The following is a 15088-nucleotide window of genomic DNA, read 5'->3' as shown; positions in this document are numbered from 1 at the left end:
ATAAGAGCTAGCTAGCAAGAAGCCTGCCATAGGCCATACAGTTTGTAAATAATATTAAGCCTCTGAATGATTATTTTATAAGTGGTTATGGGACCACAAGGCCAGGCAGGACTGCAGAGGCCTGGTTGGATCAGAAAAACTTCCCAGCTACACTTGGTGGCATTTCCTCCAAGTTGAAGCAGACCATTGCCATCTTATAACATAGCATCTGTGATCACCTGCACGATACCCTCAACAAGATCTGGCCTGTTCACATTCCTTTATGAAAAGCGGGAAGTGCATGGGGTATGTGGGCTCATTGTGTTTACAAGATCCCTCCCCTTCTAAAGGCTATATGGGAGTATGATTGGCACGGTGTGGGAGTCTCTTGTAGGGTAGCTGCCTGTAGTTTGTCCAGTGATTCCACTTCAAGCTACCTGGGACTCTTCAGTGGTGTGGCTGCCCATAAAGTCCCTGAAGAGTTCCCAATGTAATGTTGATTTTGAGTCATCAATGCTCTCATAAGTAATCCCAGCCTCAAGATGATCTCAGACAGAATCCTGGATCTGCTGGTGCCCTATCTGGGATGAACAGGCATTTCTTTATGTCTTCCCAGGAAAACACACCTCATAGTTTGAGTCCCTAAAGGCAATGCCTAGGAATTAGAATTGTTTTAAAAAGGTGTCCCACATATAAGAGGAATAAGCCTGTACAAGATACTGCTTTAATGTTTTCTGGCTCTGGCTTTCATTGGCTGCATTCACCTGAGAATATTACCACTAGTGAGTACTACGCCAGCTTCTTAAAAGAAGAAAGAGAACAACTTCTTAGTTTAAGTGTAACAGTTTGCTGGAAGCCACTGTAGTCTTTAATCATTTCACTTATGACCTGAAAATCAAAACTAACATTTCTCCTTCCCTCCTTCCCTCCTCCCCTCCTTCTGTCTTTCTCTTGTGTGGCATATATGTGTTCATTTACATGTGTGTGCATGTGTACTTAAGGGTACGTGTGTGCATGTAAAAGGGGCCAGTTGTCAAGTGTTTTCCTCCATCTCTCTCTACCTTGATATTTGAGCAAGGTCTCTTATTGAAACTGAAGCTATTGATTTGGCTAGACTGTCCAATGAACTTCAGGAACTTACCTGTCTCCACTTCCATTTCAGTCTCCCTATTCCAAACTCCCTCCTACCCAGCGCTGGGCACACATGCAGGTGTCATACCTGGTTTCACATGTGGGCACTAGGGAGTCCAGCACCGGTTGTTGTACTTGAGTGACAAGTAGTTTACCAACTGAGCCATCTCCCCAAACCATATATTGAGTCATTTTAGTTAGAATTTGTTCATTCAACATCTCAATTCATTCAATTAACTTGTTTCACAAAGTGAAAATGGTGAGATTTTTGAAGGAAGGGGGTGAAATTCTTGTCAGTCAGTGCAGTCATCAGGTGCATTGCATTCTATCAGGGATAGGAAATGAAAGGCAAGCAGTTCCATCACACCTGAGAGCTGTGCGTATATGTGTGATTGCTTCATCAACAGACACGTCCCGCAAGACAAAGCCAAAGTTCTCAAATGAGCACAGCACTCTGTGAATCCGTTCTCTGACCAGTGAGAAACATGAACACCTCTGACCCATTTGCTAACTGCAACAATGAGGGGAAGCTGCTGTGCAAGGGTGGATGAGTAATGCAGCTGTTATGTCTTGGTTGGGTTTTGAGCCTTTAACATTTCAAGCAAAGAAAAGGGTATGAGCGTCATCTAGCTTTACCTTCACTGGGAGCCATTGCTTAGGCTTTCTCTCAACCTCTTCCCTCTTGACATCTTGAATTTACTTACAACTCTTTGCTGTGGGGACTGCCTTTGCCTATAAGATGATGAGAGGCATCACTGGCCCCTTCCCACCAAAAACATCTCCACACCTTGCCAAATGCCCTCTGGGTTCAAAATCACTCCTACTGAAAACCACTGACCTATGTATATAAAATTAACTATCATGATAAAATTATCAGGGACTCCTTATGATCTGTTTTAAAAGACTGAAAAACTTATTATTTAAATAAATGGATGGCTGGGGAAGGGATGAATTCCAGAATCATGTGGAGTGAAGTCTCCTCCATAGTGAGGTAACACAAAGTTCTATCAGTGTGGGAGGAGGGTGCAACTGCTTGAATTCAAAGTAAAATTAGTTTAAGCTCCTTTGAGTTCCTACCTCTGAAGCAAGGGGTGGACTTTTATAAGTAATGTAGACTGGGATGTAATCAAGAAAATGGAAAGGGCCCTGAATGGTCATCTAAGTGATGTTTCTCAGAATTCAAGTCTATGGACCCTGGAAACATTCTGCTCAGTCTTGACCTTAACATCTGTGGATTTCAACATTCTTTTCTGTGACAGGAAGAAAAAAAAAAGAGGAAACCACATAGTTCATTCACAGGAGGCACTGCCCTAGAACAGTCTTCTTCAAAATCCTCCAGCAACCCCTCACTAAAGCTGAAAGTTGCACTGGTCCCACCCAGCCCTGTGGTCCTGTGTTTCTCTGGTATGCCTGGCCCCATGGTCCCACAGCCATTTGTAAAATAATTACACAGAGGCTTAATATTAATTGCAAATTATATGGCCTATGGCTCAAGCTTCTTACTAGCTAACTCTTATAACTTAACTCAACCCATAACTTTTAATCTATCTTGTGGACCGCAAGAATATATTATAGAGATTCAGTTGTGCATTAAAGCTATACCTAGAAATTTCAAGGCATATTTCTAGTTGGAAGCCATTTATCACAGAATATTTGGTGTTATTCAGCTTTAATAATCAGCTGCTCCTTGTTATGAATTTCTTGTGCTCGTAATTCCCACAGAACGTGTATGTGTGAGCATCTTCCTCAGGCCAATACTTGTATAAGGTGAGGTAGGCAGAGCCTTCTGCCTCTGAGCTCCATGCTCCCTTTTTAGCATTTGAATTGGGTATCTGCCTTCTGCAAATTTCCCCTTTTAGCTACATCCAAAGATAGGACCAGCTCCAAACAAATCATTGAAGAACAAGTGAGGAACAGAATAGATACCAGACCACTGCTAGGTACCTGCCCCTGAACTAAGGTAAAACATCCTTTCAGAGGCAACCTGGCTCCTAGATGCAGAGCCTTGTTTCTTGTGCTGATGAAGCTCAGACCATTCCTTGTATTCAGGCCTAGTGGCTTTCCAGAGCAATTGACTGAGAACAAAGGAGGTTTTTTTCATATCCAGGTGGTGTGAAAGGTGGAACAGAATTGCTGAGGGATAGGACCTTGTGGCCAGAGAGAAGAAAGAAAGGCAGAGATTCTGTAGATGGTAAGGCAGAATGGCTCAGGATGATGAGTGAGGAGCAAGGAAGAGTTTCTTGTAGATTGTAGGTGAATCAGATCAGTGTAAGAATGATAAGCAGCTCTGGTTACCATGCAGAAAGGTCACAGCCATGACTACCCCAGTATCAGTATCAGAGTTTTATTAGGAGAAGAGGGGTCAGGGGGGGACAAGAGAACCAGGCCTGGGGAAGGAGCATGTGAAGAGAGAGAGAAAGATGTTGGGGGGAAGAGAGAACAGAACAGAGAGAGAGAGTGGGGTCTGCATCCGGCTTTTTAAGGGTTACCATGAACATGCACAGGTAGGTTTATGGAGCTAGACCATGCATGCACTGATTGCGTGACCACGCCACACACACATAGTCACCAGCGCACACTGATGACATAAGATACAAGACCCTTTGCTTAACTCCTGAACTGTGCATGTGCAGTCATGCAGCTGGAGTGAGGGCAGAATTCTAACAATCAGGAGAGGAGAAGAGGAAGAAAAGATAGAGGATGAAGGAACAGGGGACAAAGATGAAATCAAAGGCATAAGGACTTAGTTATCACCAAGGCTATGAGGGGACAGAAAGTAGGTACAAAGAGGAACTAAGACTCAGGATGGAATTAAAGCTGTATAGATAGAATTTTGTCATAGAGAAATAAAGTAATCAGACAAAAGAGCTTGGTGTATCTAGATTCTTTCCTGTGCTGTTGGCAGCATCTCTCCTGGCCCCCTGGGAAAGAAATTAAGAGGCTGGACCTCAAATTTTACAAAAAAAAATCTATGTATTGCCATGTGGTCTGTGACTTTAACTATGTTCCATTACATGTTGCTCCTTGAACGATAGTTTGGCTTTTCCCTTACTCTCCTCTCTCCTTTCACTATCTCTCCTGGATTTTCCCACCTGACTCCATCCTGCCCTGCCATAGGCCAATGCAGCTTTATTTATTAGCCAATGGGAGCAACACATGTTCATGGCTCACAGAAAGACATCCCACAGCACCTCACATCTGCCATGGTGACCTCAGTAAGTTGGATGTTGCAATCCTACAGGTAAATCTGTTGCCACTCCTAAGGAAATCTTCTCTCTGTTGTCGAGGACAAGGGTGAGACTTGACCTTGGAAAGCAGCTGGTGGCCTCGGCCACACTAACTGGTGTTTGTAGTTTCTGCCCATCTTAACAACAGATGTTTACTATTCATCTTAACAACAACAGATGTTTACTATTCATCTTAACAACAGATGTTTACTATTCTTTTCTCCTTGGCTTTCCGGTACTCTGTCGTTTCTTCCATGGTGGACACAATGAACCGGACAGATACTGTCATAGAAAGAAACAGCTCCAAAAAACCTTTTTTCTTTTTTTATTTTATAACTTAATTTAATTTTATATATCAGCCACGGATTCCCCTGTCCTCCCTCCTCCTGCCCCCCCCCTCTGTACTCCCCCCAGCCCACCCACCCTCCATTTCCATCTTCTCCAGGGCCAGGACTCCCCTAGGGATTTAGCTCAGCCTGGTAGATTCAATTGAGGCAGGTCCAGTCCCCTCCTCCCTTCACCCAGTCTGAGCAAAGTGTCCCAGCATAGGACCCAGGCTCCAGAAAGCCAGCTCATGCACTAAGGACAGGTCCCGGTCCCACTGCCTGGGGGCCTCCAAACAGTTCAAGCTAAACAACTGTCTTACTTATCCAGGGGGCCTGATCCAGTTGGGGGCTCCTCAGCTATTGGTTCATAGTTCATGTGTTTCCACTAGTTTGGCTATTTGTCCCTGTGCCCTTTCCAATCATGGTCTCAACGATTCTCGCTCATACAATCCCTCCTCTTTCTTGCCGATTGGATTCTCAGAGCTCCACCTGGGGCCTGGCTGTGGATCTCTCCATCCGCTTCCATTAGTCATTGGATGAGAGTTCTACCATGACAGTTAGGGTGTTTGGCCATCCGATCACCAGAGTAGATCAGTTCAAGCTGTCTCTTGATCATTGCCAGTAGTCTATTGTGGAGGTATCTTTGTGGATTTCTGGGGACTTCTCTAGCACTTTGCTTCTTCCTATTCTCATAGAGATCTTCATTTATCATGGTCTCTTTTTCCTTGTTCTCCCTCTCTGTTCTTGATCCAGCTGGGATCTCCCACTCCCAAAAGGTCTTCACCAACCCCACATCTGACAGAGGCTGATATCCAGAATATATAAAGAACTCAAGAAATTAGATATCAAAATACCCAACAGTCCAGTTACGAAATGAGCTATAGAGCTAAACAGAAAATTCTCAACAGAGGAAGCTCAAATGGCTGAAAGACATTTAAGGAATTGCTCAACATCCCTAATCATCAGGGAAATGCAAATCAAAATGACTCTGAGATACCACCTTACACCCATCAGGATGGCTAAGATCAAAAACACTGAAGACAGCTTATGCTGGAGAGGATGTGGAGCAAGGGGAACAAACTCTCCTCCACTGTTGGTGGGAATGCAAGCTTGTACAGCCACTTTGGAAATCAATATGGCGCTTTCTTAGAAAATTGGGAATCAATCTCCCCCAAGACCCAGCTATACCACTCTTGGGCATATTCCCAAGGAATGCTCAATCATACAACAAGAGCACTTGCTCAGCTATGTTCATATCAACATTGTTTGTAATAGCCAGAACCTGGAAACAACCCAGATTCCCTTCAACTAAAGAATGGATAAATAAAATGTGGTACATATACACAATGGAGTACTACTCAGCAGAGAAAAGCAATGACATCATGAGGTTTGCAGGCAAATGGATGGATCTAGAAAAAAATCATCCTGAGTGAGGTAACCCAGACTCAGAAAGACAAACATGGTATGTACTCACTCATAGGTGGATACTAGATGTAAAACAAAGAATGACTAGACTGCTACTCACAACTCCAGAGAGGCTACCTAGAAAAGAGGACCCTAAGTAAGACACGGGGATCCCCCAGTGACAGAGAAATGGATGAGATCTACCGTGGAAAATAAGATTGTGTCAAGTTAAGACATTCCAGAGATTTTTGTTTGTTCATTAGAATATTAGGTCTGGTACAGAGGTAGGCAAGGGATGACTCTGGGAGCTAAAGATAACCCAAGAGAAGTTGTGATCTATTAGCTCAGCAACATTCTAAACTTCAAGTCACTGAAGCACTTACCAGTCCATCAGCCATGCGGATAGCTTCTCTCTGGGAATTCTCATTGGCAGTACCGTTCTGTCATCTCACTGCCACTTTTCACTTGTGGCCTGTGAACCTGCTAACCATTGTTTGTAGCTAGGGAGTTTTCTCTCCAGGTCCCACCAATCCCCAGCAGTTCCACAGCCCACTTATAAAATAAACACATGGACGCTTATATTATTTAAATGTTTGGCCTAATGACTCAGGCTTCTTGTTAACTGTTCTTAATATCTTAAATTAACCCATTTCTATTAATCTATACTTTGCCACGTGACTCGTGGCTTACTGGTACCTTACATCTTCCTTGTCATGGAGGCAGCTGGCAGTGTCTCTCTCTCTGCCTTCCTGTTCTCTCAATTCTCCTCTCTGTTAGTCCTGCCTATACTTCCTGCCTGGCTACTGGTCAATCAGTGTTTTATTCATTAACTAATCAGAGCAACACATTTAACATACAGAACATCCCACAGCAGTTGTTAGTGAGTTTTCACCAGAGAGACACATTAGTTCACTTTCCTTATTGAAATGCTTTTTCTTCTAGATTCCTCTGTATTTCTGTACATATTCTAGTACCATTTTGATGAGTTACAAGGAAAACTCTTGGGTGAAAGAAATGGATTTTATTTAACGTCTTCAAATCTTTACAGTATTAAGTCTTTCAATGAAGACATACAGCAAAATTTTGCATATTTATGTAATTCTTAGTATAATAGAGTCATGCAGAACTTACATTAATGTTCTCATATATTATCCATGCATAGTTTATGACTTTCTTGGCAGTATTAATAGGGTCTTGATCTTTATTTTAAATTCTTGGTGATATATATAAAGATGTAGCTTTATTCATTTATGCTATACACACTTAATTTACTTTGTATTCCAAAACAGCTTATATATTTTATTTTTTATATTTTCATATTATGTAGGTAATTATAACATGATCTTTTTCCATTGCTAGCTAGTCTTCATGAATATTAACTAAATTAGCCATATCTTCTATAATATTGCTAATTAATCATGATAGTGTGCTTCTTACTCATGATTTTAACAGCAGTGTTTGTGTTTTGTACCATTAAATATACTGCTGTCTATTGGCTTGGGGGAAAATGTTCTGTATGTTTGAAAAGTATCTTTTCATTTTCTTTTTTATAAGAAGTAATGTTTTTTTAAGTTTTATCAAAAAAAAAAACCTTCCTTACCCATAAATACATTTTCTTCTATAACTTATGTTGTACATCAGGTTTTCAGTATTAAATGGTGTTGCAGCTTCTTGTAAACTATCATTTTATAGCTGTTAAAAATGTTGTTCTAGTTTTTGATAGGACTATGACTTAGTTACTGTGCTATTGCTGTGAAGAGACACCATGACCATGGCAACTCTTATGAAGGAAAGCATTTAACTGGGGCTGGCTTACAGTTCAGAGGTTTAGTCCATTATCATTATGATGGGAAGCATGGTGGCATGCAAGCAGACTTGGTGCTGGGGAGGTAGCTGAGAGTTCTACATCTGGAGCTTTAAAATGGAATGACAATGGAGATAAGGAACTGAAATTAGATCCTCTTACTTCATAGTCTCATCTCCCTTTTCTCCTTGCCTCTTTTTCCATTCCATGGATAAAGCAATGTCATCAAAGTTTCAAACTTCTGCCATTACCACAGAGAATAGGGTTGGGGTAGATCCGTACAGCACAGATCAAGTAGACTGACTTCCTGTCCTTGAAATATCACACGCACACATACACACACATGCACACACACATACACACATGCATATACACACATGTACACATATATACACACACATACACACATACATATACACCCACACACATGCAACACACACACACACACACACACACACACACACACACACACACACACACACACGGGCTGGGGTTTTCCTAGGCAATCATTAGTCCACTTGATGTTGCCGTAGATTTCCTTGTTCTGGACACTTCATGTAAGTGGGACAATATGTGGGATCTTATGGCTTCTCTCCCTTAACACACTTTCAAGCTTCATTCATGTTGAAGCTTGAAGAGGTATTCACATTGTTACAGCCAACAATATTTTATTTTATAAATATGTTTTATTTATTTCACTATCATTTTTTAGAGATCTGTTTTTCTACTTTTTTTACTTAAACTTTTTACTAAAAATTAAATAATATTGGTATAAGCACTCATGTATTGGTTTTTGTGGGATATGTGTTTTCATTTCTCTTAGGTGTATATCCAGGGGTGGAGTTGTTAGGTCTTGGGTTAAGTCTAGATTTAACATTATGAGGATCTATCAGACTCCACAACACCTGCAATGTTATCCAGCAGTGGTTACACCCAGAGCTTAACATAGTGTCTAGTACACTGAATGTTCTCCAAAATGAAGATCAGGATTTAAAATGAAGTAGAATGTGAGCATTCATGAAGTTCAGTAATGGACAACCTGAGAGAGAAATTTGACCATGGCTCCTGGCATCGAGTGAAAGTCAGCGTTCATCCCCACCACTGGCAGCAATGGTGTTATACATCCAGTCCCGTTGTGAGGTAGGGCATGTTTTCCCTGTAACCTTCAGCTTTCTGGTTTGTCCTTGGGATCAAACTCACTACAGATAGAAAGAATGTTCACACCTTTGTGGATTCTTGCCCTGGTACTGACCTGTGCTGTACAGATCTACCCTAACCGCTCTGTGATGAAAACTGCTGAGATCATGGCACATTTCAGAAATCCGAAGGGGAAGCAAGGCAGCCCCACCTGTGTGTCTTGTATCCCCCGGGGTTTGTTTCTAGCGTGGACGACAGACACAATTCTCACCTGTGTCTTCCAGCCCACGTCAGAGCAGGAGACAGAGTCCCCAGCTGTGGGGGTCAGCTGGGGACAAAAGCAGCTGACGTTAAACTACCAGCTGCCTCGTGTTTATTCACAAAGTCTCACACTGCCAACAACCAAGGGCATCATCTGTAATGAGAATCCAGCTAAACCATCAGCTACAATGGAAGAGCTGGGTCTCACTCACCTACTCCAAAACAAAGCAGGCTGACCCTCTGGGTGATGGCCTAGCTCTTCTGGGCTGGAATGTCACAGAATAGAGATTTGAGTTCCCACCTCCAAAATGTTTTCACTTACAACATTTCTGACACCAAATGTGTGGGCTTTTTCTTCACACCAATCAACTCCTCTCCAGATACCATCTGGGTGTCCTACGATTCAGTTCAATTCTAACACTAACTGCATGGAGTCAACAGAAAACCCAGAAGTGAAGGGCTCAGCCCGGCAAGACTGCCTGGCGCACTTCAGACACCAAATGCAAGTCCAGGGCACCTGTATAGTGACCAAGAAGCTGTAAAGTTAGAGTCAGAGTTCCTTAGCTCTGCCTCATGCTCAGAAATTTACTTGAATAGCACACACAGAAAGAGAGAGAGAGAGAGAGAGAGAGAGAGAGAGAGAGAGAGAGAGAGAGACCAACTAAATAAAAACATAAACAAATATAAAGCCAAGAGACATGCTTCCTTTAGACTTACCAGGTCACTATCAAAAGACACAACTCAGGAACAAGCAAATTAAAGGGACACACAGCTGGGAACGGAGCACGGAGATCCGACGACCTCTCCAGGTAAGCAGCCCTCCCTTTATTGCATGGGTCAGCTTGCTAAATCATTGGCCATTGGTGCTTGACTCGGTCCCCACTCTGTCCCTCTCCCAGGAGGATAGACTGCAAGTCACAGCCCTCCAAACCCAATGTTGGTTCTTCCTGCTGCCAAACCCTATTCTAAAGCTGGGGGGGGGGCAGGGGAGGAGGGCTGCACTAAGCCGCTCTTTAGCATAACGGCAGAGATGTTGAAAGGGCTTATTGTGAGTTGTAACAGACGTTTATCTGATGGTTGTCACCCAAGGACATGCTCCATCTGGCCTTTTACATGGGTTCAGGATAGGTCAGGTCACCAAGGTTACACACGTGTGGCAAGTATTTTTTTTACCCATGAATCAACTGCTGACTCTGAGCACTGCTTTTCAATAGTTCATTCATGGTGAACTCAATTCACTTTAGGTACATCTGGAAACTCTGAGAGATGTGCTCGCTGAATGTATCTCAGCTGCATCTAACTAAGGAGGTCTGATGACATTTTATCACTAGTTCGGGGGGGGGGGGGGGCGACTTTCCCCATTGCCTTACAGGGTATGAAATAAAATAGAAACTATTCATTTCATACTAACAAAGTAGATTAATAATTTTTTTGTCCTTGCTGCAACCGAATGCCTACAAGGAACACACTGAAGGAGGAAGGATTTTTAGCTCCTGGTTTGAGAGCATGGGCCATCATGAAGGTGAGTCCATGACAGCAGAGGCATGGGACTGATGGCTCACATCCTAACAGCAGAAGCAGAGAGAGACCGGAGCCAGGAGTAGAGCTGAGCTACAACCCCAAAGACCTGCCTCCCGGTGACCCTTCTTCTCCAGCCAGCCACAGTTTCATAATACATCCCCCAAGGCCTCACCATCTGAGAACCAAGAAATGTTCAAACACATGGACTTGTTTAGAATATTTTCCACTGAAACCATAATCATAAGGAAAACAGTCGATGAGACCAGAAAAGTGAGGACATGGGTTGGGTGGGCGACTTCTGTTGTTTTCTCCAGGCTGAGATGACAGTATCTAAGACATTCAGTGCCCCCTCCCCATGGTCCTTCCCTGAAATCCCATGAGTTCTTATCCTAACGGCACCACACGCTGGCAGTGGTCCACCATGGCTTATCATACTTCCATTCAATTATGACTGGCACGGGCTGTACACCTAGAAACTCTGCCAGAGACACTCTCGGATGACATGCTATGAATGACTGAGGAGTTCTGATGACATTTATCACCAGTTTAGGGTGGACATCTTTGGGCTTTCTTGACTCACGTTGGGTATCATGTACATCAAGAGCAGAGTCTCCGGGTGCTCTGGAAGAGGTGCTAATATATGCTTGGCAGTAGCTGGTGAAGATAATCAGGCTCAAACTTTCTGGTGCTGCAACAGCTGGATGCTGACTCAGCTTTCCTTGCAGCTCCTTGCCAGTATATGAAAGGTACCATCCAAAGACTGGGAAAAGACACATGATCATCTCGTGGGCTCCAGAGATCTGTTCTTATTTGGTCGAGAAGCCCAGACCATCTTCCATAAAATAAGAGAATGGTAGCCGGGCGGTGGTGGCGCACGCCTTTAATCCCAGCACTCGGGAGGCAGAGCCAGGCGGATCTCTGTGAGTTCAAGGCCAGCCTGGTCTACAGAGCGAGATCCAGGAAAGGCGCAAAGCTACACAGAGAAATCCTATCTCGAAAAACCAAAAAAAAGGAGAATGGTGACTGAGAATTTCTAAGGTGACTTTCACATCCTGCCCTTTTTAACTTTGAAAGTTCCAGTTAAACTGCCAGAGGTAGGGATGCTTCATAATTCCATGTGAGAGAAAAAAATCCCTAAAATATTTTATGGGCTGGAGAATACCATTAATCAATATCCGAACTGGACAAGAGTGAACTCTCCACCCCTTCACATCAGAAGGCAGCCAAAGTCAAACTCCAAAGGATTGGTCCAGACTGAAGGAAATTTTCTCTAAAGCTGACAGTAAATGGTTCCAGCTTGTTTATTGATCTGAACTCACCCTGGAGATATCAAAACGTGTGTAGTTTCTGGACCCTAAAAGGAGGGGATTGCTGTGCGATATGTCTCCCTCTGAATAGTGAGAGTTTAAAACCTTAAAGGTCAGATCAGAATGCACAGCTCGAAGACCTACACAACCTTGAAGCGGCTGGAAGCTGGGCTGCACTTTGGAGGCGAGGGATAGCCATCCACCGTGCCAGCAGCGCCTTGAGGAGGTAGGATGCCACCGGAAAGAGTATCCAGCAGCCTTTTCTACACCACAGCCCCTCGGTTAGCCCACTCCCCTTTCCGCACACGCCACTCAGAGCCTTGCGTCCTTTAACCCAAAGAAGGCTTCTCCTAGTTTGGGGCTTCTGCGTCGACTGGAAGCAGTCACCATGCCCAGAGCCTCCAGTGTTGAACTGTTTTCTCGTCTCCGCCTTCCCCTTAACACTGGGTCGGTGGGAGCTCCGTGAAACGGATGGTTTCCTCTCCCGGAGCGCGCTGATTGCAGCCTGGTGTTGCGTAACCGGCTGGAGGAGCGCGGGGGTCCCCAGAGGGCCCTAGCCTGGCAGACAGGCTGGCGCGCGCCCGGCGTTCCGTCCAGCAGGGGGCAGCAGAGCTCGCCGCCGCAGCCTGTCGCTGAGCCTGGAGCCCTGACAGCCCCTCCGGGAAAAGCTAAGGCGGCCTTGAGCATCGTGTTCTTGTCTGTGGAAGCATTTTTCCCTGTCTCGTTTAAGCTGGGACACAGTGTTTCGGCAACTGATGCGTCCCCGCTTTGTTTTTTTACTGTTTGCCCTGCTTCTGCGCGCGGCTAAAGGAACAATAATTACACTGTTGCCCATGTCAGCCAGTCTGTGCCGGCCGCCTTGTGTTGCACCGCCGCATCCTTTCATCGACCTCTAGTCACTGTGCCCAGTGTCCAGAGGATGACTGTGCCATAAGTAACTGAAAGAGGTAAAGGCTTTCAAAACCAGATCTGAGACTGAAGTTGGGGTGAACAAGAAGGGTGTGTGGTTTCTTTCTCCCCATCCATACCTTACAAATACTGGCTCTTTAAAGGGAATGCGGGGTGGACTCTGCTGTTATGAGACCCTTTGAATCAAGCCGAGCACTGAGGAAGGCTGGTTGTTTACTGTTTCCCATCACACGGGTACAATTAGCATTGAGTGGAAACGATGAGAAGATCACATGTGTGTGACCACTGGGCTTCTAAGCAGCACTTGTCTTGTGAGCAACCATGTTATTAACTAGGAGGGCAGCAGTGGCCTCCCCTGGGATGCAGGCACCAGGTCCAGGCAACCTGAGGCCCGAGGTCCTTGGGATCCTCCCTATGCCTGGGGCACCCAGGAAGAGAAGAATGAGATGGCCACTCAGTGGCCGGGACCTAGCAGGCTCTCTGTGGTGTTATGGATTGGAGAGTGACAGGATGGCTGAGGAGCTGCAAACTCAGCCAGCTGGCCTGGTCTCCCCCACTCACTCCTGCCTCCCCTGCCTCCCTTGCCTCCCCTGCCTCCCCTGCCTCCCCTGCAGAATCTCAAGGTGATAAAATCTCTGATCCTTGAGTCTAGTCTGATTCAGACCTAAGGTCTGCCTTGAATGGCATCTCTTAAGTGATGTTAATTAAGGAAAGTGTGTAATAGACAGTAACCCATTGTGTCCGTGCCTCAGAGAACATTCTTCAGTCTGACAGTGTGTTTTCTTAGTGTTTTGCTTGTTTGCTATTGAACATCCCAGTAAAGGTCAACGCGACCATCACTGCAGGTATGGGCAGTGTTTGCATCACAGACCATTCTGTTTCTGAAGACAGAGGGCTGGAACAGCAGAATAGCCAGCAAAGGGCAGCAGCCAGTGAGAGGCAGCGGGGAGGGACTTTAGTGGTCTTCACTTCACGTGGTCTTGGTTGAATGGATAGACTCCTCTATCTTGACAAATCTGTTTTCCTACTCGGTTTCTATCCACATCAGGGAACGGCAGTGGTCCTTCCCATAGGCAACCACTTCCCACCCACATCTGGTTTTCCCACTGCTCAGAAATTCCTCCAAATTCCAAGTGTTCCAAAACCAGACACCTCCAGCCTGTGAGGCACTGGACTCCAGCCTGTCTGCTCTGCTCGTCACCTGCTGCTTCTCTCCCATGAATGAACAAATGAATCCTGTAGAGAGCATTTGAACTTTATCCTGGAAGTACATTCAAAGATATTTTTTTTCCTCTCTAGGTTTCTACCTGAGGAACAGATGGTCAACTTTTATCACCTTCTTGGCAGTCTACACTGATTCATTTCTTCTTTTTCCCTCTGATTTCCAGGTGACATTTTGCTTCTTAATGAGATTCTATAATAAGAAATTCCACTTGAAATCGGGCTGCCTACTTGTTAGCCCAGGCTTGCCCTCCCTCCCCCAACACACACACACTGGCTCGCCAGCCCTGGTGGCATCACTCACCTGGGAGAGCCTGTTTCCTTACCCATACACAGACACCCAGCTGGGCTCCCGTGGTCGCCATGATGATGTGCCTCTGAAGGAAGCGCCGTCACCTCCCTTGTTCAGTCCCTTTACCGCCATCCCCATTTGCTGTCTCTAATATTCTTTTTTTTTAACTCCTCAAAACTGGCATTTTAAAAACTGCTACTGTTAAAAGGAGGACTTGCCTTTAAAAAAAAAAACCTTCAGGTTGCTAAGCAGCTCCTGCCCCACCCCCTCCCCCTTTATGCAGCCCGGTTGCCATAGCATCATTTGAACGTGGTAACAAGAAGCAAAGAGCAATCATTTTTCACTAAATAGGGTTGGGCAGACAGATAAACATGTTGAAATGTTTCCGTACAACTCTCTCAAGGCAGGGGAGGCTGCTCCACAGCACACACCTTGGGGCCTTCCATCCGTCCCTCCCCTGCCTTCCCATTTGCCTGGAGCTCTTCTCACCTGTGGCTCCCTGTGTGTCATCCCAGCCCTGGTATGACACTTCCTAAAAAGGCTTTTTGAAGGGCTGCTGCTGCTACTCC

At 44.8% G+C, this 15088-nt stretch overlaps 1 long non-coding RNA gene across 1 annotated transcript; it reads right to left on the bottom strand.

Moving 5' to 3' along the window:
* Positions 1-14243: 14243 nt before the first annotated feature.
* Positions 14244-14797, bottom strand: LOC119088488. The gene is made up of 2 exons (XR_005092112.1): positions 14532-14797; positions 14244-14420 (listed from the first exon to the last, which is right to left on the bottom strand). It is a non-coding gene; the product is annotated as an uncharacterized LOC119088488 (long non-coding RNA).
* Positions 14798-15088: the final 291 nt, after the last annotated feature.

Source organism: Peromyscus leucopus, chromosome 9, assembly GCF_004664715.2.
Source record: "Peromyscus leucopus breed LL Stock chromosome 9, UCI_PerLeu_2.1, whole genome shotgun sequence".
Taxonomy (NCBI): Eukaryota; Metazoa; Chordata; class Mammalia; order Rodentia; family Cricetidae; genus Peromyscus; species Peromyscus leucopus.
This window is presented reverse-complemented; position numbering and strand designations above follow the sequence as displayed.